The 25,415-nt window shown below is 44.9% G+C and overlaps 1 long non-coding RNA gene and 1 pseudogene across 1 annotated transcript in view; both read right to left on the reverse strand.

The window, feature by feature from the left end:
- LOC142925560 (exosome complex exonuclease RRP44-like) lies at positions 1–24,753 on the reverse strand (annotated as a pseudogene).
- Positions 1–25,415, reverse strand: part of LOC142929817 (uncharacterized) — a 106,972-nt gene that overhangs the window by 58,397 nt on the left and 23,160 nt on the right. The gene's annotated exons all lie outside the window — the stretch shown is intronic.

Raw genomic sequence — 25,415 nt, forward strand, 5'->3', positions numbered from 1 at the left:
TATAAAGCATTTCTTGTTATAGCAGATGGCAAAACAAAATCCCCGACTAAGAATTAATGGATTAATAATATATATTTTAAACCAATAGATTGCACTAGCACTTGGCATGTCTACAGTGTTCTATTAGTCGGTTAAATCCATCCGGGTAACTGCTGGTCATATATTGCTGGTAGATCACGGAACATGTTGAGATATACCAGAATGGATCACAGTGCTTTGTGGGTTGGACGCTGCTGCGTTAGTCAATAAACACCACCGATTCAGTAACCAATATTTTTGTGAAATCACCTTCATCACAAGGGGGTCAGTGTCTTGGCTGGCAAAGAAGTGGGGCATAAGATATCCTAAACCTTTCATACATCTTGACGCGTATACACCTTAATTGGCTGATTGTACTGATTGGCAAGGTAAAAATTCTAAAAAAAAATGCGCTACCATTTGAACCGCTGCGCCAGGAGAACGAAGAACCGGTGAACTCTGGATTGCAAGTTCAGAGTGCAAACCGTCTGTTACTTCAGGGAAACATTTCTCATAACCGCCACTGCTTTTTTTTTTCAATTGTTCACCTCTGCTTGCGAGCACAATGTACACTTAATTAACTCTGCAGATGTAAAACCCAGAGTGTGTGCCCACTCATGCACCTCCTCCGACATCTTGTTGACACCGCATCCACGATACACTAGTGCTGTCTGGGTTTCTTAGGCCGGGGAGAAGGCGAGCCCCATGGGGTGGACTCTGCAGGGTTGTAGCCTGGAATCTGTGACAGCGGACACACAAATGGCACAAACGTACAACAAAGATAGTCACCCAAATAAGCCTTTAACAGACTGTGCTGCTGTTAGGCGGCATGGCCCACGAGGGGGTAAGTGGCCAACACCTCTCCCCAGTGCTGATGTTTACACACTGCACCAGGTACTCATTTAAGAAAGAGTTGACCTTGGGTAGGCAAAACAGCAGTTCAGATAATCCTCATTGGTGTTGGCGGTGAGTGGGAATTGGGTTGCCGGGTTCATAGCGCAGCGTGCTAACCACTACACCAATGCTCTCACACGCACATATGCGAGTATTTCCAACAAATGTGATACGTTATCATTACACTTATTAACACTGAAAAACTTCGCCAAGTCTGAAGACTTTTGAGGAACACGGGGAGAGAAGATGACAACTCCACACAGTAACACACTCTAGTTGGGAATCAAACCCAGTTTTCTTGCTGCAAGACACAAGGGTTTACCAATGTGCCACCCTGCCGCCCATGGCGATACGTAAACTACCTTAATACCAGTTTCAACGCATGCTTATTTTTAGATATGGGAGGAAACCAGAGAACCCGGAGGAAACCCATGCAGAACAGACTCATGGAGTTTTGTTAAGAAATCTGATATCTACCAAGGCTCCCACACCCTGACTTAGCTTGGTATCTTGAGAACTCGCATTCATCATTTAAATAGGTCACGTTTCAGATAATGGCCCTTCTTGTGCAATGAACTAGGGCCATAATAAAAATCTATTTTATACAGCACCTTGCATATCGAAATATCTCAAAAAAGCACTGGACATTAAAAAACTACTCAAGTATAGATACAAGCCAATAGAAATAAAGTAAAAGCCGATAATAACAATAATGACAGTGATACTGACACTTTACACAGCATGCAAAATGCAATAAAAGCTAATCATAATGATTCCTCTCACAGTAATAACCAATCAGAATCCAGGAAAAGCCAATTAATAACGATGTTTTCAAGCTGGATTTAAACACACGGACAGTCACAACTGATATAGGTAGGGATAGTGTCCCATAGTCTTTGGATATACAGTCTGTTCTATAATACGGTAGTTGCGTACCTCAAGAACACCGCGTTTTGGAAAAATCGTGTTATAATAAATAATATATTATATGGGGTAAAGCGCAGTCCGCAATAACGCGTGAGATGCGTAACACAGGCTGAACAAAGACTAAGGAACGTGGGTAGCATCTAGAAGCATCCAGCAGCATCCCGCCTTGTGTGATGCTACGCCGAGGCAGCCGTTACGACCGCTTATTCCTACTCGCGCGACGTAGTTCCATTCATTCAACCGAGTTATATCCAGTTTGGATCCGCGTTATACAAAAAATGCGTTCCTTCATACATTCATCATCGCGTTATATCCAATTTGCCAGTTACAGGAGGTATAGGACAACAGACTGCAGCTCAAAATGCTAGCTATACATATATTTTTTCCATCCAAGACCGGAGTTTATATTTTATTCCTGTGTTATAAGGGTATTACGTTCAGGGGCTAAATGCCAATGTATGGGTCTGATAGCTACGGGAGAGCCTCAGGAGAGAGTTTGTGTCATCTTGCCACCCCCTCCATTCAAGGAGCGCAGACTACAGTGGTGTAAAATGTAGTCCATAGTTTGGGTTGCATGGCCACAATCGTACAGGAGCTTGTTTTTAATGCACTGCTATGTATCTGTATGAGTCTCTATGAATCTCTAGGAATCATAATGGGTCTCTCTGTATCTCCTATGTATCTCTGTGTCTCTATGGGTTTACTATACGGTCCCACAGTTTGGGTTGCATGGCAACAAGCGCTATGCTGTGGCTTGTGTCATTAATTTTCGGCCCGCTGACGTTCCGATGCGGCGAGCGTTTGTGTTTTGTGCACTACTGCTGGCGCAGCAAGCAGCAACAGCAGCATGGTCACAATACAAATCGGTGGTATTCCGAGGTTGCGCGTCGCGCCGCACGGTGAGTACCTCCGGGCGGACGAGGTGCATGCGGATCCGCTGGTGCTGCAGGTTGGACGAATCCAGCGACACGCGCACGCACACGCGGTCGAACATGTTCAGCGCGATGCCCTCCACGCACAGCGTGGGGCCCTACACAAAACACAAAGACATATCTCCAATGTAGCCTTAACAGACTGTTGGGGCAAGTGCTGTTGGCGAGGAGGACAGATGAAGGCCGGCACGGCACACAAGGGGGTGGGTTGCCAGCGCCATGCCCGGCCGCCTTTGTCTCCCCAGTGGCGATGTTTACACACCGCAGCAGGCATTCAATTGAGTTCCGAGTCAACCTAGGCGAGGCCCAGGACCGGTTCAGATAATCATCACTGGTGTTGACCGTGCGAAGGAATCGAACCCAAGTCGCCGGGATCGTAGCGCAGAGCGCTAACCGCTACACTACCGCTGACTGCTCTCTGCCAAGTGCCCTGCACACAAGCACGGATTGACGTAAACCCAACGTTATTATTCATACTATTACATGGGTCACTCAGAAAAGCCTCACTGATTCTCAAAACGTTTGCATTCAAGGTCACTGCTACGTCTTTGTAAAAGGAGGCGAACGATTGATATGTGCTCCCCAAATAAGTAATTTGCATGTAATTTGCCAACCTTGGACCATGATGCTGGCACACGAATAACGTTACAGGATCTTTTAACGTCCACTGTTAAAGCGGATAGTCTGTAAATATTTTACGCTTAATACACACCACAGTTTTGATTTAAAGATTTCGTGACTGCAAGGATTCATCTTCTTTGGTTCTTTCGGTAAAGTCACGTAGAATGAGAATAAAATAATAAATTGATAAAATAAAATAACACAATAATATTCTCACGACGTTTCGGCCACAACACAGTCTCGTCCCTTCACCTGATGAAGGCCGCTTGTGTTGTGGCCGAAACGTCGTGAGAATATTATTGTGCTATTTTATTTTATCAATTTATTATTTTATTCTCATTCTACGTGACTTTACCGAAAGAACCAAAGAAGACACACCACAGTATTAACCGGAGTGGCCACCGAGTTTGAAACACAAATCTCCACAACACACAGCGAATGCAATACCGCTTGGGCCACCTCACCGCGAGCTGAAAATCAGGCATGAGAAGCCGATGGCTGCAATGACCAAACCAACCGAGGGATCGTGATGTGCGGGCCATCCAAGGAATTTTAAAGCCTTATTTGGCCATCATTAAGGAGTAGATGCAACCCCCCTTAGGTTATATGGAGTGCACAATTGCAGTTAAGAACATACCTAAAATATGGCTGCAAATGTTGACCCTTTTGAGCTTCTGGTCCAAATTAGGCTGTGTGCATTATCCACGCAGAGTGACAATGTAATGCGGCATGCAAGGCATGCTGGAAAGGACCGGATCCACTGATGACAAATGTGCTTTTTGCCATCTAGAGATCACTTTTTGCATCAACTACTATTTCCCTCATTTGTTTTTATTCTACAAGTACTTTTCTGCCCTTCGAGTTTCTCATTGTTTACAGAAAGCATTAGATTTTCTCTATAATTCTTCCGGATCTGAAGGATTTTACTGTATTTTTAATGTGATGTCCTCTCCGTGACAATACGGGCTCCGTCATGGCAGTTATTTCCAAAGCAAATTTAATTGTGACAGTTTTATATTTGAAACACATTTACATCATTTAATTCAGTTTCAGTTTATTTTGGTATAGCCCTGTGAGCCATCCGGCTCTAATGTATCCACCGGTGTAACTTCCTCTGTAATAGTCCACACTGCCAAATGGCAAAAAAAACGGAGCTTCGTATCTCACTGCGTTCTTCCACCTTAAACCAAGTGTCTGTGTGTCTGATAGAAACCTAATCGTAGAGAGATGGTCAGGTGGCTTGGGTCCCAGTGCATTAAGCCAGTCCTGGGTTTAAATGCAGAATTCAGCCGTTCAGGAAATGCCAATGTCTCCCGGTTAAGTGAACACATGCCCTACCTCCTCATCGAAGGTAACGTTGAGCTTGAGATCTTTGGAGTCAAAGAAAACCGTCCCCTCCAAGCCGTACTTGGGAATGAGCACCACCACGGCGTTTTTGCGCGCAAACAGCACGAAGCCCTCTTCGCTCACCACTCTCTTAGTCTTGAAGAACAACTGAGACCACAACAACAACAGCCGTTAATCACCGCTACGTGGCAAAGAGCAGACACACGCGCATCACTTACCAAGCCCATAATTATTTAACAAAATTTAAGGTAATTTTCCTGCATCCCCCTGCTAATTTATTCCAGTTGTGCTATTGGCATCATGTCATGGGGATTATTTTGAGTTCAATCGTGAAGGTACAATGTCAATTGTATTGACTATAATCCTCCATCACCTGACAGAGCCAATCAAATAAAGTTGTCACATCATGGGCAAATGTGCCAAGTGACTAGGTTTTTCAGCAAACACAGAAGAATGCTGAAAAGCAATGTCAAGTGTAGCCAACCAGTACAGCCACGGCACCACCACACGTAAGCGTGCGAATAGAAAACAATTGATTCTTACTACACGCACAATACGATGCCTGCTTTCGTGACCTTAAAAATGGTTTTCAAGAGACGAATGGACGCATTATCAGGTGCCTAAGCACACGCCGTGCAAGCTCCACGTGGCCCACACTTCCGCCTCCCACCTGCGTGTGGAAAGCTACAGACGAGCGTTGGGCGTACTGCGCCATCTTGTGGCGGTAGTTGAGGTTGTTGCAGAGCTGCTGCTGCTTCTGCTTGTCGGTGAGCGCCGGGTACGTGGGGTCGGCGCCCACGCACACGCCAGCAGCCGGTGCACAATCACATCCGAGTATCTGTAACGGTACAGAGAGACAACAACATCAATATTCACATTTGTTGTAGCCTCTATTTAATATGAAGATTAAATTTACAGTAGATACAGGCTGCGGTATGGCCACGAGATGCTAACGGAGCAGCGGTATTAATCCACCAAGCACCGCGATTCATTCTGGTGGATCTCAGCGGGTTTCACGATCCACCAGAAAGCTACGCAAACAATGACTCAGATGGATTTAACGCTGTGATAGAATACTGTACTCTGGACATACCACGTTCTAGCACCATCTGCTGGTGGAAATTATCTTTGTTAATGTATGAATTTAATTCTTTGGTGAGGATTTTTTATTTGTCATCAGATGTAACGCAAATTGCTGCCTGCTCATATCTGTGTTCTTATTTAAGATCCACAACAAAATCGTTAGCGATCCATGGCAGAATTGCAATTCACTTTTGGCCGCCGCTGCAACACGGCAATGGATTCTTGATTCTGCACGTGGAACACTGTCACCCTCCTTGTAGGCGTTGGTGTTCTCCGGATCCTCTAGTTTTTCTCCAACACAAGCCAAATAACCATTTAAGGAATTGGCCAAACTTCCCGTTTATAGGACCTTTTAGAAAAATAAGTCAAAATCTGAATCTTTATCCTGGAGAAATCCGATTCGCGATAAAAGCTCTTTTTGACAGATGTCCAGTAGGTAGATGATAGGAGTGCTAAGAATAGGAAAGGTAAACAAATCACTAAAAGTAAATAATAGAAAAAAGATATACAAGTTGTATGTTGAACTTCATTCGCACCGTACGTAGCCAATCGTGCTAATCGGAGGTGTGCCATAATGACAAGTTAACATTGCATAAGTACATCAATTAATAAATACATTCTCAAACTTGGGAAAGGCAGCACAATCCCAGACCACACCAAGACAACAACATAGTCTCCTCAATAATCGCGAAGGTCGATTTCACTCGTGTGCCTGACGCCAGAGCACGTCACCGTCGAATGGGCGACGTGAAGTGGGTGTAGATGGCGGTGGCGAGCCCGTAGTGGTGGGTGTCGGGCTCCATGCCGGAGCAGAAGTAGATGGCCTGCATCATGCAGCGCGTGGCCAGGATGCGCAGCAGAGTGTTGAGGTATGGTGGCGCTCCCGGCACCGCCACCCGGTCCAGGAACTCGGCCAACGCCTTAGCCGAGTCCACCTGGATCTCGATGTTCTGCGCAAAAAAATCGGGCACACCGGCGTTTGTGAGGTGACTATCCCGCACGTGGCTTGTAGTTCAGTGCTGGGGAAGCAGCAAGGGTTGTGGTGTATTGGAAAGAAAACGTTATTCAGCACACTTCCTGTGGGCATTCAGGTTTCCATAACCTGGCTTGCCAGGAGAAGGCAGTACAGCAAGTGGATTAATCTACATCTGGCACAGTGCCTGGCTGCCTTCCAGCGTTGTCTGTGGTTCGTCACACCTTTTGAGTTGTTCTGCCTCTAAGGGCGAGTGGAAACTATACGGCTACATCTCAAGATAAAGGTAAAAGGTGCAGCCCTGCAATTGCTCGCTCAGGCCAATACTGACATCGTTTCAAGACACCTCTGCTTCACAGTAGGGGGTAGCACATTCCCACCCATTTTGAGCATAATGTTCATCACAATAAGTCGACCTGATATTTCAACATTTCAGTGCTGGAATTTATCTAAAATTAAATACAGTACTACATTTATCGTGATGGTTTTTTGTTGCTTATTTCTGTGGAGTAGCTGGGAAACGAGCCGAGTCCTTCAACTCCCTACACTTGATAACACAGTATGTTCAATGTGGCTGCTGGATTTTGAAGCCAGGGTCCCAGCTGTAATCTCTGGGTCATAGGGTGACCCAGGTGACCCTTGCAAATGAGACTATTATGTTCTCTTGAGTTCTCACCCGGTTAAACCAAAAGACCTCAAACAAAAATTTGAGCCACCCGACGACCTCTGAATTCCTTGCGAGGAGGATGATATTGAAGGAAGGTTAACAGCAATCTAGAGACAGTAGAACCCCTCTTAAAGACGGTAATTGGTTCCACGAACACGAGCATTAAAGGATTTGGTCAGGAAATACGTGTTAAAAGCTTAATTCGTTCCGATAGCATCGAAAGTTTCCCTTGTTCACCCAAAAAACGTACTTTATAATATTTAAACAATGGATATTAATACATAAAGATACTAACATTATAAACACATCATATTAAAATAAACACTGTTAATAAATGCATGAATTCATTTTGATTTAAAACTTTCGTGACTGCAGGGATTCATATTCTTGGTTCTTTCGGTAAATTCACGTAGAAGGGAAACAATAAAATAATAAAAATATACAACAATAAAATTCTCACGACGTTTCGACTGCAACACAAGCAATCATCATCAGGTGTGAAAACCACAACAAGAAAATTTGAAAAAAGTGGCGGTTATTTTAACGTTAGCACCACGGAGAGAGATTTGATAAGCCATTTCGGGTCTTAATTGATTGATCACGCTAAAGGTGGCTGTCAGAACGCATCCATTATTTTTTGTCTCCCCCCTCCTCTTTTCCGAACATAGATGGACTCGTCCATCTGAACAAACTGTCAAATCTCTCTCCGTGGTGCTAACGTTAAAAATAACTGCCACTTTTTTCAAATTTTCTTGTTGTGGTTTTCACACCTGATGATGATTGCTTGTGTTGCAGTCGAAACGTCGTGATAATTTTATTGTTTTATATTTATTTTATTGTTTTCCTTCTACGTGGCATTAATTCATATTTACTGTACCTACAAGAGCCCGTCGTTAACAGGGAAAAGGTCGGTTAAGCCTACACATTGAGCTCTATGGAGGCCCGTTGTTAAGCGATTAGTTAACAAGGGTGGTCGTTAAAAGGGGTTCTAACTCTACCTTTGATTTCGCCGCCTTCACCAAGATGTCGTAGTTGGAAGGCGGAGGCGCCGGGTGGCGTCGGAGCAGCGCACACTCGGGGAATTCGCCTACAATGCGCTCCGCCACGGAGATGTTGGCGAGCAACATGAACTCCTCCACCATCGAGTTGGTCTCCCTGTGTACACGCACCAGTTTCCGCCACCACAACACATCAACCACAAGGGTCAAGATTCTTTATCTTAGATTATTTTGCTGATAATAAATTTCCCACGTGATAAGCCACTTTGTTCAGCTATCATTTGTGGTCAGGGTTTTACTTGGTAAGATAAAAATAGTTTAGTTTTATTTGTATATTTGTTTAAGTTATTTGTTTACCTTTCCAATACTTTGCAATCCTAACGTGTGCTTGTATTGTTTGTTGTTGTAACGTTGTGACCTGCCCCAACTGGACATCTGTGAAAAAAGAGCTTTATAGCTCATCGGATTCTTCCAGTAGAAATATATATTTTGATTCTGATAGAGAGATCTGCACAACAGTCGGATCACAGTCATGGGAGGTGTCTTGTTGACGAGACTCACTTGAGTTCCTTGGTCTGCAGGTCGATCGGGTCGTGGGTTTCGCTGTCCATGTGGAATCGGACCTCAGGGGATGCCAGAGTCAATGCCCTACGGGTGGAGAAGGGACATGAGCGATTATCATGTCCAGCCAAAACAACACAGAATCTTAATATAAGACACTTCACAAACTCAGATATTTGAGTTGAACATGCACAGCTCGTTAAGTCAATCCACTGCTGGATGAGGGCCGCCCCATGTCATACGGGTCGTGGGGTGGTTTTACCGTACTTAACCGTGGTGGTCAGTACGCGTTGGCAAAGGTGGGGGAGCACAGACATGGGAGCATTAAGAAGAGTAAAACAATTTATGTCACTGCATTGTCCTCTATTGCCCACAATGTAGCCCCGCAGCAGCCTGTAACACTCCAATCTAAAAGGATGTTATTAACCAGGTAAAACCTTAACTTCTTTATTGTTGCCTTCATTTCCGCATCTCCAGCTTCTTCAGCCTCCCACTCCCAGCCCCACTCACTTCCCCCCCCCCCGGCATTTTGCCGTGCTCGCCCCTTTAATCCCTCTAGCAGCACCCCACTTCCCCTACCCCACACCCCCCATCTCTATCTCTCCCCCCTTGCTCCCCCCCACTCTCTTACCTATATAGCCTCTTGTTGCAACAGCCCTTTTTTGCCCACTTCAGCAATTGTTTCTGGCTGTGGTTGTCCCACCTGAAGAAGGACGCTTGTGTTGCGCCCGAAACGTCGTGATTTAATTTAGTTGTTATTTTATTTTATAGTTTTACCTACGTGACTTTACCGAAAAAAACCAGAGTATGAATCCTGTAACACTTGTTTGTGCATGATATTCACCCAAGCCTCATGCATCATGGGGTCAAAAAAGCAACAGGTGCAGCCTTGCAATTGCTTGCTCAAGCCACTGCTGGAAGAAGGGGGCTCCCATAAGAGGCGGCCCCTCTAGGGATACACCCTTTTACAGTCCCTCTCAATGTATTTTAGCCTACTCTTCCACGCTGGCCGGATGTCTTAGAAGACACGGGAGTAACCACACTTTACCGCGCCACAGGCGACCTGCCGATCGACTAAATGCGGTGCACACATTAATACGGCTCATCGCTCCAGTGGCGGTGGAGGGGATGAGGATCTTGACAATGAGTTACCCGTTTTGAATGCGCCTCTGCTTGAGGATCTTGGCCAGGGAGTTGAGGCCACGCAAGCTGCTGGTGACCGGATCCTTCCGCCCAGCGTCGTCCATCATTAGCTGAGCCTCTGCGTACGTCAGAGACGCCTGCGGGGATACGATGAACACACCACGGGTGAACCATGGGGTCCTCGCAATTACACAATGCCCACGCCTGATCCAAGCCCAAGCCAGAACTCAACAGATGTCTACGTGGCTCCCGATGACCACTGAGGGTTACGCTCACCCAAAGAAAGTAAAATTGATATATTTTTTTAATTCTCAAAGCTGGAATTTAACCAAATTTAGTGCAATGTAATTTGGTGGTCTTTCGTGCAGTGAGTTTAACACGTAGGCTTTCGTGACCAATATCATCAATAATACAGGTTGTTTGGGTTAGATTGTGTAAATACATAAATGTGTCGTTAAACCCGCCACCACCCGACACAGCCGACTAGTAAGGGTTGTCACATAAACAGAACGTGGCCAATTCGTCACTGGTACAACACACCGGTGTGCTGTACTCGTGACGAATTGGCATGTTCTGTTTACGTGACAACCCTTATTAGTTGGCTGTGTCGGGTGGGGGTGGGTTTAATGACACGTTTACATATTTACACGATCTAACTAAAAAAACAAACCTGTGTTTTGTGCAGTGATTGTTGACTGGACAGAGACCATCAACTCACTACTTTCATGTCCTACCTCGCACCTCCGATTAGCACAGTTGGCTACGTACGGTGCGAAAGAAGTTCAACATACATACTACCACTTGTGAACCCGTTTCATCTCGCTACACTTGTGAACTCAGAGGTGCAAGCTCAACGCTCTGACCTCTCAGCCATCCGGAAACCTCAACTGCACTAACATAGCAAGGCACCGATACAATACACGTGAAAGCAAACGAGAGTTTTACAAAAACTGAACGTCTGTGGGGGGGGGGGGAATCACCTTGGAATTGATGATGCTCTTGGTAAAACGTGTGCTCACAATCTCAGCCTTTGGAGTCATCTCCCATATGCACGAGAACGCCAGCCTGCACGCGCACAGCACATGCACCGTCGCCATTCACCGTCGAGTGGCAGAGTCGTCGACATTGGAGTGGTGCAGGGTGTTCACTCAGGAAAGCCTCGCAAAGTCTCGAGACTCTTTTTCAGGAGGGTCTTGCCAAGTTTTTGGTAGTCGAGTCATTCTTTCAGCAGCGGGATGTTTGGCCAAATACCGGTTTGGGTTGTTACAAATTACTCAACTGGAATATATATGTAGCAACCATTGTTCGACTGCAAAAGCTTTGCAGTACCCTCCCGAAGTTATGAGATTCAGTGAGGCTTTCCATGGTTAAGGATCATAGTAGTAATAACACGTTTATGTTAGCGATGAGAGGAAACCTGATAACCTGGAGTCAACCCATGCTAAATAGGGGGAGAACATACAAAATCTACATGGAAAGGCAACCAAGTCGGGCATCAATCTTAGGCCATTCTTGCTGTGAGACATGTGTTACCATTGTGCCATCCTGGTTTGGCTGCTTATGTATGTACACATGCTTGTGTGGATCTGTACAATGACACTTAAAAAGTGCCACGCATCATGGGATTACATGAGCACCTGGCAACAACGCACGTTAGCTGCTGAGTATGGGTTGCAATGTGCACACTCGCGAGTTCACAGTTGTTGGTGCATCTCACCGGTCGACGTTGGATCTCAAGGAACACAGGTTTGAGCTCAATAACTCTGGCACCATATCAATCCTCTGCAGGCGCACAACACATAAACGCAACAACTTCTCTGTCAATAAACACAATCTGGCAAATACATATGCACCAACTCAACGAGTGTTTTGCAAGCAAACCCACACATGATTAAGTCACCTGCAGGTAACTGTTCAGCAAGGGGATGTTTTCGCGAATGCCAGTTAAGATTGTATGGGTTTTATTTAGAGGAAATCTGATGAATCCAGAGGAAACCCATTCACTAACAGGGGGGAGAACAAACAAAGCTGCAAGCAAAAAGGCACAAGAGTTGAGTAATCAAACCCAGCGTCTCCTTGCTGCAAGGCACGAGTGTTACCACTGCGCCGATAGCCTGCCGCTCATGATGTCACGGTACATCATATTATAAGAAATCCACAAAAATCACCTCGTTTAAAACATCATGAGAGATATTTAGCATTGTTGTTGCACATTTTTTTAATTCTAATTCATTTTTAAGTTATCGTTATTCATACGGGAAGTACTGAAAAGCACGCAAAAAAATGTGGTGAAAATGTCAAATACAATTACAAAGTTGTGGGGAAACTGGTACCGCGATGATCGTTAGATCGTAATATTTTACATCATGTCGTAAAGTTAAGAATGAAAGGATGAAATCGGCGGGTCGTAAAACACTTGATATTGTGGCAAGAAGAAATCCACATCTCACCTTCTCACACAGGTAAACTGTGGTACCACGCAGAGATGCCTCCTCATCCAAGGCATTCCCCGGCCGGATAAAATAGCTCACATCGGCGATGTGTACCCTAACCTAGAACACACATTAACACACCGTCACCACCCTCACATGCATGGATGTGTAATGACAGGGTGATACCTGCCGGCCTGTAAGGGTAATTAAGGTTATAGCTGCATTACATAATGCCTTATTATGAAGGGGCGTATCTGGGGTAAAGGTCAACGGCGGAGTCAGTCGAGAAGCTCCGGGAACCATCCCGAAGGGCCTAGAAGGTTCTAGAAAGGGGGCGTGGCCAGAGGTGGAGCTTGGCCACTCCAGGCAGATATAAAGAGCACCGAATCAGAACTTCGGGGCTGTTAGCGTGGGGTCTGGGTCCTGGTTGCGTCGCTACGGTCGTCATCTCTTCGTCTCCGACCACGTGGCTGGTTCTTCTGCAAGAGCAGCTCTGTCTCCGCCGCTACGCTCGTCAACCAGCCAGCGTAGCTACGCAGGACGCAAATGGGCTGTGTGTTTGTACAGCCTAGGTGTAGCCGCGTTACGAAGTGTATCGCCCTGTGTGCTTTTAATAAATAAGACGCCTTCCACTAGACGTCTGGCGGAAGTCGCTCACTCCACATGCATGCATAACCTCCACCATAGCCACTCCAACCAAAGCACAATAATGTGAAATGAAATGCACACCCATTACTACCTGGTGCATTCATTGTGAACCAGGCATTCGGCCAGTGACGTGGACACTTAGGCCAGTGGGGTCTTAGCCATGGCTTGGCTCAGGCTTGGCTCTCGCGCAACATGCATTGAGATTATTTCTATTATTTTGGCTGCTATAAATGTCCAAATGATGGGCCACTTTGTTGAGCTATTCAGTTGTGGCCAGGTCACTAATCAAAAATAAATCAATACCTCAGTGGGCTTTTCCTGGTAAGATGGGGATGGTTTAGTTGTATTTGTTTGTGTTTGGGTTATTTGTTGATCTTTCTTGTACTTTGCACTACTATTATGTTTTTGTACTGTTTGCTGTTGTAACGTTCTTACCCGCCTCTACTGGACATGTGAAAAATAGCTTTATAGCTCATTGGATTCCTCCAGTATAAATATTCTGATTCTAATTCTCAATAAGCCACATCAAAGCAACGCTTAAAACCCAAGCTGCCTCTAAGCATGGTTCCAGCCCTGAGCCTCCGTGTCCCTTGTGCCTCCACGTATATCTCTGCATGCTCCCAGCCACGCTCAGAATTTCCGTGAGCTGAGCCTGAGCCAAGGCACAGCTGAGCCACTCATACTTCTTTGGAGGCAACGGAGCAGATCAAGCCAGAACCAAGCCATGTTGAAGTCAGTCCTGAGCCGAGCAGAGACCAAGAATACGGGCACTAAGGCAACAATGTTTGGAAACTTAATAACAGGAATATTGTCCACCCCTTTGTCAATCCACTGCAGGATGAGGGCTTCTCCATGCCGTAATGGGTTGCGATTGTCATTTGACCTTGCTTTGTTACGATGGTCAATGCAGGTGGTGAAGGGGAGAACTTGGGCAGTTTTTTTTAGATATCACTCTGTACCGGTGTTAGCCATGACTGGAACTAAACCAGCTTGACAGGATGAATGTGCAGTGCACTTATCATTGTGCCACTTAAACTCCCCTTGTAACCTCCGCTAGCATTGACAAAACCATGAAAGGAATAGGCACGAATTACCGCGACCGTGACCACGATTACCACCACCAAATGAATACCTCGGTGTTCCCATTGTCGAGCGGTTTGCAGTGTAGGGCATCGTCGATGTCTGTGCAGCCTGGAGGATCCACACTGCAGATGGACAACGCACGAAGGTCCTCCCTGCCAGCCTGGTCCTTGTACGGGACACACACAGCACCAGGTTCAACAAAACGCTGCCTTACAACAAACAAAACACAGGGTGAGCCATACATGGGTAAACCAACTTCATTCTAATGGCGTTCTATCTTCTCAATAGGCGACTGAATATTCTGAAAGTACAGTCCGTTCTCCTATAACTCTGCGTGTTTTCATATCGTGAATTAGATATAATGCGATGAATGCATTAGGGAACACATTTTTTCATAACATGGATGCGAATTGGATAAAAGGCGATCGAGTGAACAGAACTGTGTTGTGCGAGGCAGAATAAGCGGTTGTACGGTTGCCTCGGTGTAGCATCACACAAGGCGGGATGTTTCTGGATGCTTCTAGATGCTACTCACGTACCCGAAGTCTTTGTTAAGCCTGCGTACGCATCTCACGTGTTATCGCGGACTGTGCTTTACCCTATATTATTTATTATGCGATTTTTCCACAATTCGGTGTTCTTCAGGAACGCAAGTACAGCGTTATAGGAAAAAAGTCTGTAGTCCCCTTGCTCCATTCATTTATGTACTGGACCATCTCCACGGCTACTGCAAAGTCCTCCATATCCTGGCTCACCACTTTGATCCGCATCTCTCGAGGCCTGCCTCTCGGGTCTCCGCCCTGGTGCTTCCATAAGTCCATCGCCTTCATTCCTCCGATGTGAATTTCCTCTCTTCTTACGATGATGTGTCCGAGCCATCGACTTTCTTTCAGGTCGACGGCTTTTCTATATACAGTCTGCGGTAAAGGCGTAGAGCCCCGTGGCTTCTCGTTCATGACAGTGCAACGGAAGGACCTCGACTGGAGGGAGAGCTCCAGAGAGGTCCTCTAGAAGGTATTCTACGCAGGCCAAACATCTTGAAACTATTGCGGTTTGACAGCACGATGATGATGATGGGGGGTGTTTTCGCATTTGTCTATTGTCGGGGGCCTATACGTCGGGGGCCACACGTCATGGGCCACACCAAAGGCCACTCAGGGGCCACCAGTGGCCCGTGGGCCTTGTAATAAAGAACATTGAAGTAAAGGATTCTCACATGCACGACCGAACACACCAACACACCGCAGGCGTAAGAATTGAACTCAATCGATGAATTGACATATCGTCACACGTCTCATGCGTACCTCTGCTGTGATGCTGAACGTGGGAGGGGTCAGGCATGCAAGTACGGCCTGGCTGAAGGGCTGGTGTGGCATGTCGTGCTCCAGCAGCAGCACCTCCGTCTCCGTCTCCTTATCCCCACATTCGCCCAGAGAGCGCACAAAATGGCCCTGCACAAGCACACCGACGATTAGCACGGTTGTCTACGTATGGTACGGAAGAAGTTCAACATGCATATGCACATACGTGGCCAATCGTCACCGGTATCCCTTTTCCACTGGTACATTGGAACCCAGACAGTGCAGATCTCTCGAAGTGTCTGTGGTCACCCACTGGCTTTTTGCCGTGTCGAACCAGAACCAAACCGTAGTATGCTGGCCCCACAAGGCATCCAAATATATCCGGGGGCCGAGCAGGGCCAGGGGCGGGGCTAGCGACACGTTAATTGTGTGACGGCAGTCAGTACACCGCGGGGACGTGGCACCACAGCGTCATCTGCATGTGCCTAGACTTGTTCAAAGCATTGACCGTCCATGGCATGGATCCGCTTTTGCAGTGGATAAACAACCTGCAGCCTACTAAACCGTGCCAGCCATGGTGTCGCTCGGTTGTGCAGTGGCAAATAGGTATGAAAAGCACAACCACAATGCCAACCTTGTACCTAACGTACATTATGTAGAATATTAACCGACATCTGTTTAAACAAAGATACAACCCAAAGAATACATCTTAACAATATATTTAACTTTTCACCAATTTTGTTTCTCATTGTGTTAATGGTATCGCACAAGACAAGCAATCTATACAAACCCTTCATGGTCAAGGACGACCCACAGGAGCAGACATAACAGAGCTACTTCTAAGATCCATTGAAGTGAAATGCAGTCCAAATTGTAGGGGGGCAGTGCTTTTCCAACCACTCTGCCAATCAAAGTAATGTTCATCACATGGCAGTCAAACGCAGTAGTTTTCTCAGAGATGGAAATCAAACAATCGAAGTGCACGACCAAATTTAATATCGTTTTTGGTACAGTTATTGGTGACTGGGCTGAGACTATCAACTTACAACACCTTAATAACCTAGGTTGAATCACAGGTGAGTTTGCCATGCTTTCAAACAAAAAAATATCACAGTGGTGCCACTTCATCCACCCTGACTTCCAATTCACCGTGTCACCGTTCGTGTTTTGGGTTCGACGGCTGTATTGCATACAGAGCCGCGTGGCCGCGCGTCAAGTGACAGAAGGATGAGCCCGACGATGCCGACCACGGGACAGACGGGTGAGGTGTCACGGCGTCCGGGGCGTCACGGTGCAGTCGTACGTTCAGGTAGCGGGAGTGTCGCAGCCAGCCACCGATGGCCACCACGATGCGGTGGGCCTGCAGGGACGCTGCTTGTCTTGTCTCCACCCGCACTCGTGGCATGCGGCGGTTCGCGGGCGTGAACAGGTGGCGGGTGGCCTGCAACACGCCCAAAGAGCCCCCAGTAAGGCATTCAACAAACTGTTTGGGCAAGTGCCGTCAGCACACACCTATTCAAGCTGGTACGGCAAACGACGGGGTGGGTACGGCCAGCACCATGCCCGACCGCCTTTGTCTCCACAGCGCTGATGTTTACATGCCACATCAGAGACTCATTTATGGCCGAGTCGACCTAGGGAAGGGCCCAAGACAGGTTCAGACATTTGGCGCTGTTTATTGGTTATGAGCGATAAATATAATCCAACTCGGGTCCCAGGATTCGTAGCGCAGCGCGCTAACCGCTACATTACCGCTCCCCACACGTACACACACACATGCAGATCAGCCCACCTCCTTGATTGGGCTGGGCATGAGCATGCCGCACAGCGGCCTCGAGTTCCGCTTGATGATGCCGACCACTTTGCCAGTGGGCCGACGCATCTTCCCACTTTCGGCTATCAGCTGGAGACCAAAACAAAGGACAAACATCGTGTTGCGTAATCTAAGCAAGAGCGACGACAGCAGCAGCAGCTGGGATAGCACCGGGAGATGACAACGCAAACTCAAATGAGCACTCACCACAGTAGCGTCTCTCTCACACACTGAAATAATGAAATAACTATTTTTTTAACCAACTCACTGCATAACACAATACAATTTGGCTTGAAGGGGAAGGAGCAATCCAAAACAATAGCGCTTAACCTGCGGATGTGGTTTCATGCTGTGTCTCATCAATGTCAATAATGAGACTGACGCTTTGTTAAAATGACAAAAGATCACAGTGAGGAGTCCTCCGTAAATATTTATAAGTTAAAACAGTTCTGGCGATTGATAGAATCAACCGGAACACGCCCATCAGATACCACACGTTTAAAAAAAAACGCGTAAGCTTTTGCGACCAATATTATCTACAACAAAGGTTACCCTCCCATCTAATTCACAATTTGATGCTTAATCTCTCGATTCTTTATGATTTCACTGATTGACATTTTCTCTTACCTGCTTAGCACATCAGTCACCCTATATGTGTTTAATGTTTACGTAACGTTTTAATAAGTATAACTGTGCAATGATCAGCCTATAAATAATCTGCCCAAGCCAACTTGCACTACATGCGATTTAATATCTAACACTTGTTTATGTTTGTGCAATATTGTCGACTTTTCATAAACCACAGTTGTTTTCGTGCCAATTTCAATTAACTTCATTGCTGTACTTTATTATGTTTTGCATTTTGTCAGTGTGGTATGTATGCATGTAGAACTTATTTCGCACCGTACACAGCCAACCATGCTAATCGGAGGTGCGCGGAAAGGACAACAATCTAAATACAAAAAGCAGTTCTAAAGAAATTAGTTTTCAATATAGAGGCCACCCTGTGACCCAGGTCACTCTCGCAAATGATACGTGTCCTGATCTCTTGAGTTCTAATTAAGTTAATTAAAATAAACATTAAAAAGGAGCTCAGGCCGTGGAAGCGCCACCGTGTTGAGCCTGGATATGCATAACAGGTGGTATAGGCTCTGCGCCAAAATGGCAGGCAGCAGAGCGCAGTACAGCAAAATGAACTGTTGTCCTGTCCTTCTATGCTCCTGATCTATGCCCCCCCCCCGTTCACCAACCCGCATCGAAGTATGGTCAAATAACCCCTACGTACATACAAAAATAGTATGAAATGATTAGCACTCCTGACTTGATTTTGAAGTAATGTAATGTAAAGTCATTTAATAAACGCAAAATCAAGCTAACAGCATCTCTAATGTGGATTGTTGTCTGGTCACACGGTGTTCATTATGTTTAAGGTCTCTCTTGAAGTGGTTGAGTTTTTGTTGTTATTCTTTGTTTAAACTATATTAAAACTATAATCTTAGTTTTTTTTTTCGGTAAAGTCACGTTGAAGGGAAACAACAAAATAATAAAATATATATAAAACAATAAAAAATTCTCACGACGTTTCGAACATAACTCAAACGGTCGTCTTCAGGTGTGTTGGTTTGCATAAATTTATTTTAAAACGGTGCATTTATATTTTTGATTTAAAGCTTTCGTGACTGCAGTAATTCATATTCTTAGTTTTTTTGGTAAAGTCACGTTGAAGAGAAACAACAAAATATATATAAAACAATAAAAAATTATCACGACGTTTCGACCATAACTCAAACGGTCATCATCAGGTGTGTCGGTTTGCATAAATGTATTTTGAAAACGGCATATTTATTTATTTATATATAAAAAATATATATAACGTTTGCGTCACGCGCAGCGATTGGCAGTTTGCCCAGGACTAGTCCATCTATTTTTTGAAAAGAGGAGGGGGGAGACGAAATTTGTTTTTATGTATGCTGTCTGAAAGCCACTGTAAGCGTGAACAATCAATCAAGAACTGAAATGATTTATCAAATCTTTCCAATGATTGCTAAGATAGAATCCATCTTCTCGGTTGAAATTGTCTCTGTGCTTGTATATGTGGATAGCCTCATGAACGAATCTCTCATGGAAGCCAGATGGCTTACAAAGATCCTCCGTCTTGGAAAAGTCAATGGCATGTGAGCCTACTGAATTAGAACAATGATCTGCTACGGCCGAGGTGTTGGTCCTACCGTGTTTAAGGTCTGCTTTATGTTCACGAATGCGGTCCGAGATATGGCGTTTGGTTTCTCCAATGTAACTACTACCACAGAGGCAACTTAGTTTGTAGACACCAGGGTATTGTATGTCCGGAATCACATCTTTTACAGACGGAACCAGATCACGGATTTTATGTAATGTGTTGAAACGGACCTGGATCTTGTGTTTATTCAAGATTTTGGAGATCTTTTTTGTGATCCCAGCAATGTAGGGTAAAGTGATGGTTTTGAAAGGCTCCTCAAGAGGGTTCTTCTTCATGGTTTGAGTGATAGCTTTGCGGATTGTATAGTCGGAGTAACCATTAGCCCTAAGAGCTTGGTGTACGTGCTTGAGTTCACTGCTTATGTGTTCCTGGTCAGATATGCATTGGGCTCTATGATACAGAGTCTTGATGAGAGAATTCTTCTGTGATGGATGGTGGTGGGAATCCGGTTTCAGATAAGCATCCGTATGGGTAGCTTTCCTGTAGACAGAGTGGCTCATGAGGCTATCCACATATACAAGCACAGAGACAATTTCAACCGAGAAGATGGATTCTATCTTAGCAATCATTGGAAAGATTTGATAAATCATTTCAGTTCTTGATTGATTGTTCACGCTTACAGTGGCTTTCAGACAGCATACATAAAAACAAATTTCGTCTCCCCCCTCCTCTTTTCAAAAAATAGATGGACTAGTCCTGGGCAAACTGCCAATCGCTGCGCGTGACGCAAACGTTATATATTTATATATATATATATATATATATAAATAAATAAATATGCCGTTTTCAAAATACATTTATGCAAACCGACACACCTGATGATGACCGTTTGAGTTATGGTCGAAACGTCGTGAGAATTTTTTATTGTTTTATATATATTTTGTTATTTTGTTGTTTCTCTTCAACGTGAATTTACCGAAAAAACTAAGAATATGGTGCATTTATAGTTAGACGTTAACAAAGTCGTAATTAATCGCAGTAACAGTTCTATTTCCGATAGTCTGAAATCCGTTTTAGCTAAAGGTCTAAACTTTGCAGTCACACCTAAACACATACCAGTTAATGATATAATTGCCCAAGTAGACGTTGCTCTCAGGGGCCTGGGTCACATCGCTGCAGACGTAGCAAGATCTGAAATCGCTGCAACCCTCAAAAATGCTAAGATGCCAGCTAGCAACCTCAGCAAAGATGAGCGTTTTGAATTATATAAATTAAAAAAGAGGAATGATATTGTAGTCCTCTCAGCTGACAAAGGCAATGCTACTGTCATCATGGATAAAATAGAATACAACAACAAAATTAAAGAATTACTCGACAATGGTAGTTATACAAAAATAAAAAGAGATCCCACCAACAGCCTCGTCACACAAACCAACAAAATAATTTCTGATTCAACCGCATTAATTGATCAATCTAAACAGTTTTCGTTGAAACCTTCTGCTGCCAGGCCACCAAGATTATACGGCTTACCAAAAATACATAAAGTAGATACACCCCTTCGTCCCATAGTCTCTACTATCGGCTCCCCCACCTACAAACTAGCTCGTTTTTTGTCTGAAATCCTGCGTCCTTTCACTGGAAAGACCACCTCTGTGGTACAAAATTCGACTCACCTGGTATCGACAATCAAGGGTATTTCCCTGTCCCCAGACGACCTGCTTATCAGTTTTGATGTAGTTTCCTTATTCACCAAGGTTCCTGTACCTGACACCATTGCAATCATTGAAGACTTGGTTCATCAAGGACTAAACACTGAGGTACCCCCCCTGGTGAGACACTGTTTAACCAATACATACTTCACTTGGAATGGAACTTTCTACAAACAAACTGAGGGCACCCCAATGGGCTCCCCCCTTTCTCCAGTTATAGCTAACATTTTCATGGAGAAATTTGAGACTGACGCCATCCAGACTGCCACTCTGCGCCCAACCTTATGGAAGAGGTACGTGGATGACACTTTTGTCATCTGGCCACATGGCCGGCTTGCTCTAGACCAATTCTTCGACCACATCAATTCCATACACCCAGCCATCAGATTTACCATGGAAGTTGAAATAGATGGCAAGATACCTTTTTTGGATGTCCTAATTAAAAAGAGACCTGATGGTTCAATGAGCCACTCTGTCTACAGGAAAGCTACCCATACGGATGCTTATCTGAAACCGGATTCCCACCACCATCCATCACAGAAGAATTCTCTCATCAAGACTCTGTATCATAGAGCCCAATGCATATCCGACCAGGAACACATAAGCAGTGAACTCAAGCACGTACACCAAGCTCTTAGGGCTAATGGTTACTCCGACTATACAATCCGCAAAGCTATCACTCAAACCATGAAGAAGAACCCTCTTGAGGAGCCTTTCAAAACTATCACTTTACCCTACATTGCGGGGGTCACAAAAAAGATCTCCAAAATCCTGAATAAACACAAGATCCAGGTCCGTTTCAACACATTACATAAAATCCGTGATCTGGTTCCGTCTGTAAAAGATGTGATTCCGGACATACAATACCCTGGTGTCTACAAACTAAGTTGCCTCTGTGGTAGTAGTTACATTGGAGAAACCAAACGCCATGTCTCGGACCGCATTCGTGAACACAAAGCAGACCTTAAACACGGTAGGACCAACACCTCGGCCGTGGCAGATCATTGTTCTAATTCAGTAGGCTCACATGCCATTGGCTTTTCCAAGACAGAGGTTCTTTGTAAGCCATCTGGCTTCCATGAGAGATTCGTTCATGAGGCTATCCACATATACAAGCACAGAGACAATTTCAACCGAGAAGATGGATTCTATCTTAGCAATCATTGGAAAGATTTGATAAACCATTTCAGGTCTTAATTGATTGTTCACGCTTACAGTGGCTTTCAGACAGCATACATTATAAAAAAATTCGTCTCCCCCCTCCTATTTTCAGAATATAGATGGGCTATTCCTAAATAAACTGCTAAATCATTGCGCGTGGCGCTAACGTTTTTATAAATAAATAAATGCGCCGTTTAAAAATAAATTTATGCAAACCAACACACCTGAAGACGACCGTTTGAGTTATGGTTGAAACGTCGTGAGAATTTTTTTATTGTTTTATATATATTATTATTTTGTTGTTTCCCTTCAACGTGACTTTACCGAAAAAAAACTAAGAATATGAATTACTGCAGTCACGAAAGCTTTAAATCAAAATTTATATTAAAACTATTTAAAAACTATAAACTAAATAACTTTACCTGGTAAGGACCCTGAGAGCTCTATAGCTCTTTTTAAGTGACCTGGCCACAAATGATCGTTCAGTGAAGTATCTTATCACATTTGAAATTGATAGCAGCCACATACTCTAAGTGCATGTCAGATTGTAACTGTGGAGGGAAAAGCCGGAGGACCTGGAGAAAAATCCATGCGACCACGGGGAGAGAGACACGCACACTGCAGGTGTCTGGGTTTGATTTTGGTTCGGCAGTGTTGACGCTCCACTCACCACATCCTCTTCATTCTCTTCTGCAACGTCCCCTGCGACGCCCTCATCGTGCAGGACCAGCGAGGAGGGGGCAACCCAGCGCTCCTCGGGGAACATCTCCACGCACACGATGTCGTCGTGCATCGCGCGGTTTAAATGCTGCAGCCCCTGGATCAACACCTGCACGCAGACAAAAAAGATCCCCCGTATAGGCTTAACAGACCGCTGGGCCAAGTGCTGTTAGAGAGCAGCATATACAGTAAAACCTTGGATTGCGAGTAACTTGGTCTGCGAGTGTTTTACAAGACGAGCAAAATTTTTAATAAATATTAATTTGATAAACGAGCGAGGGTCTTGCAATACGAGCAGCTTTGTACTGCCGAGCGTGACGTGATCACAACTGATATACGAGTGCTTTGATATACGAGTGCTTTGGATTACAAACACGTTTCCGGAACGAATTATGCTCGCAATCCAAGGTTTTACTGTACAAGAGTTTTAATACCACGAATAAACAATTTAAAATGTAGGACTATGAGCCCATGAATCTTCTGAAACCAATGTTTTTCAGTAACATATGTTCAAGTAGGGCAATTTCTAGACTGGGTTTTTTTTTTCCAACAAAGGGCCAATGTACCTAATTGTTATTTAACGTTACATTTTGGAGGTGGAAATAGACCATTCATTTTGTTAACAAAGTAGTCACAACCATCATTAGACCTCCTTTGCCAGTACCAAAATATAATAGGGTTTTTCCCCTTTTTCTGGCAACAAAACTGAAACCTCTTACAAGGAATCAGGTGTGCATTAACCACAATACTTGTGGTCAAAATGCAAACAAAAACACACTGATAATATTTGCAATATATGCGTACGCCTTTTGGCGTCCTCTGGTCTCGCACCAATTGGGTCGAGGCTCAAAAGAAAGCCGTCCCTGGTGTGAACCAATCAGTCTCAAGGACAATGCATATATTATCATAGTGTGTTTTTTGTTTGCATTTTGACAACAAGTATTGTGGTTAATGCACACATGATTCCTTGTAAAAGGTTTCAGTTTTGTTGCCAGAAAAAAAGGGAAAAACCCTATTATTAAAGTAGTCACAATTAACGTATATACTGTAGTTGTGGTGGCGTAGCTATCGAGTGTGCAGGCAGTGCAACTGCACCAAGACTCACAGGCCGGGGGGGCAGGAGCCAGGCTATGACACCTACGTAGGGTGCAAAAGACGTTCAAAATACAAATATTTTAGCCCAGTAGCTCTTAACCTTTACTGCAGCCTTGCAGTAAAGGTTAAGAGCTACTGCTCATGCCAAGAACGCTATGCCACTGCTTAATTATAAATGTGTTTTTAAAACTCACACAGATACGATCGGACAGCATTGTTCCTTCCAGACGCAGGCTTGTGAAACGTGTACCTCTTTATCACTGTCACCGTCCCCTCGCACCCTCAGAGTCCCCTCCAGGTAATTCTCACGACTCGCAAGGAAGGTTCCCTGGACAAACCGGCCGGAGCGCACACCTTGCTGCAGCTGGGACAGCGGGAGATGTTCGGGGAAGATTACCCGGGACTCCACCACATCCTGCACACGTACACAGCACACGCACGGCACATGCACGCATCAACAACAATTTTGCAACCGCCATCACGTAACGAGACGAAAGATCCAGTCTGATTTATCTCAGAGCAGTACGGCCATCCGTGTTAGAGAACGTTCCACAAAAGCGGATATCATAGAGCTACCTCTAGAGTTTCACCCTTCCGTCTCTGCTTTTTGGTAAATATGCCACGTTATAAATCTAGGATTTATTTGATTGATTGACCATTGATGGTGAGGATGAGACGTTCTAAACGGGAGCTGTTTAACACGTGTTCTTTTGCGACCAATATTATCCATAATAAAGGTTTTTTGGGTAAGAGCGCGTAAATGTGCGTAGTTAACCCGGCACAGACAATTAGTAAGGTTTGTTACGTAAAACAAAACTTGTCAATTAGTTACTACTGCAGCACGCCAGTGTATTGGAGAGTAAACCCACAACACTTACAAATCGAGTATATCGTTTCCCTGGCGATTACAACCAGCGAAACGTCATACTCAGCGCAAGGCAAGTGTCCCTTTCTTCAGTGAGGCAGCTGGATGCAACGCGGAAGTGAGGGGTCGGACAAGGGTACAGGCCCGCACCATAAATATGAGGGGGGGGGCAGAGCTGATGCACGCATACGGAGTCTCACCTGCTCCGAGGCCAGTGCCAGACGGTCAATCAACTCAGGGTTGTC

Source organism: Petromyzon marinus, chromosome 2 (genome assembly GCF_048934315.1).
Source record: "Petromyzon marinus isolate PM22_M1 ecotype Great Lakes invasive population chromosome 2, UKy_Petmar_22M1.pri1.0, whole genome shotgun sequence".
NCBI lineage: Eukaryota > Metazoa > Chordata > Hyperoartia > Petromyzontiformes > Petromyzontidae > Petromyzon > Petromyzon marinus.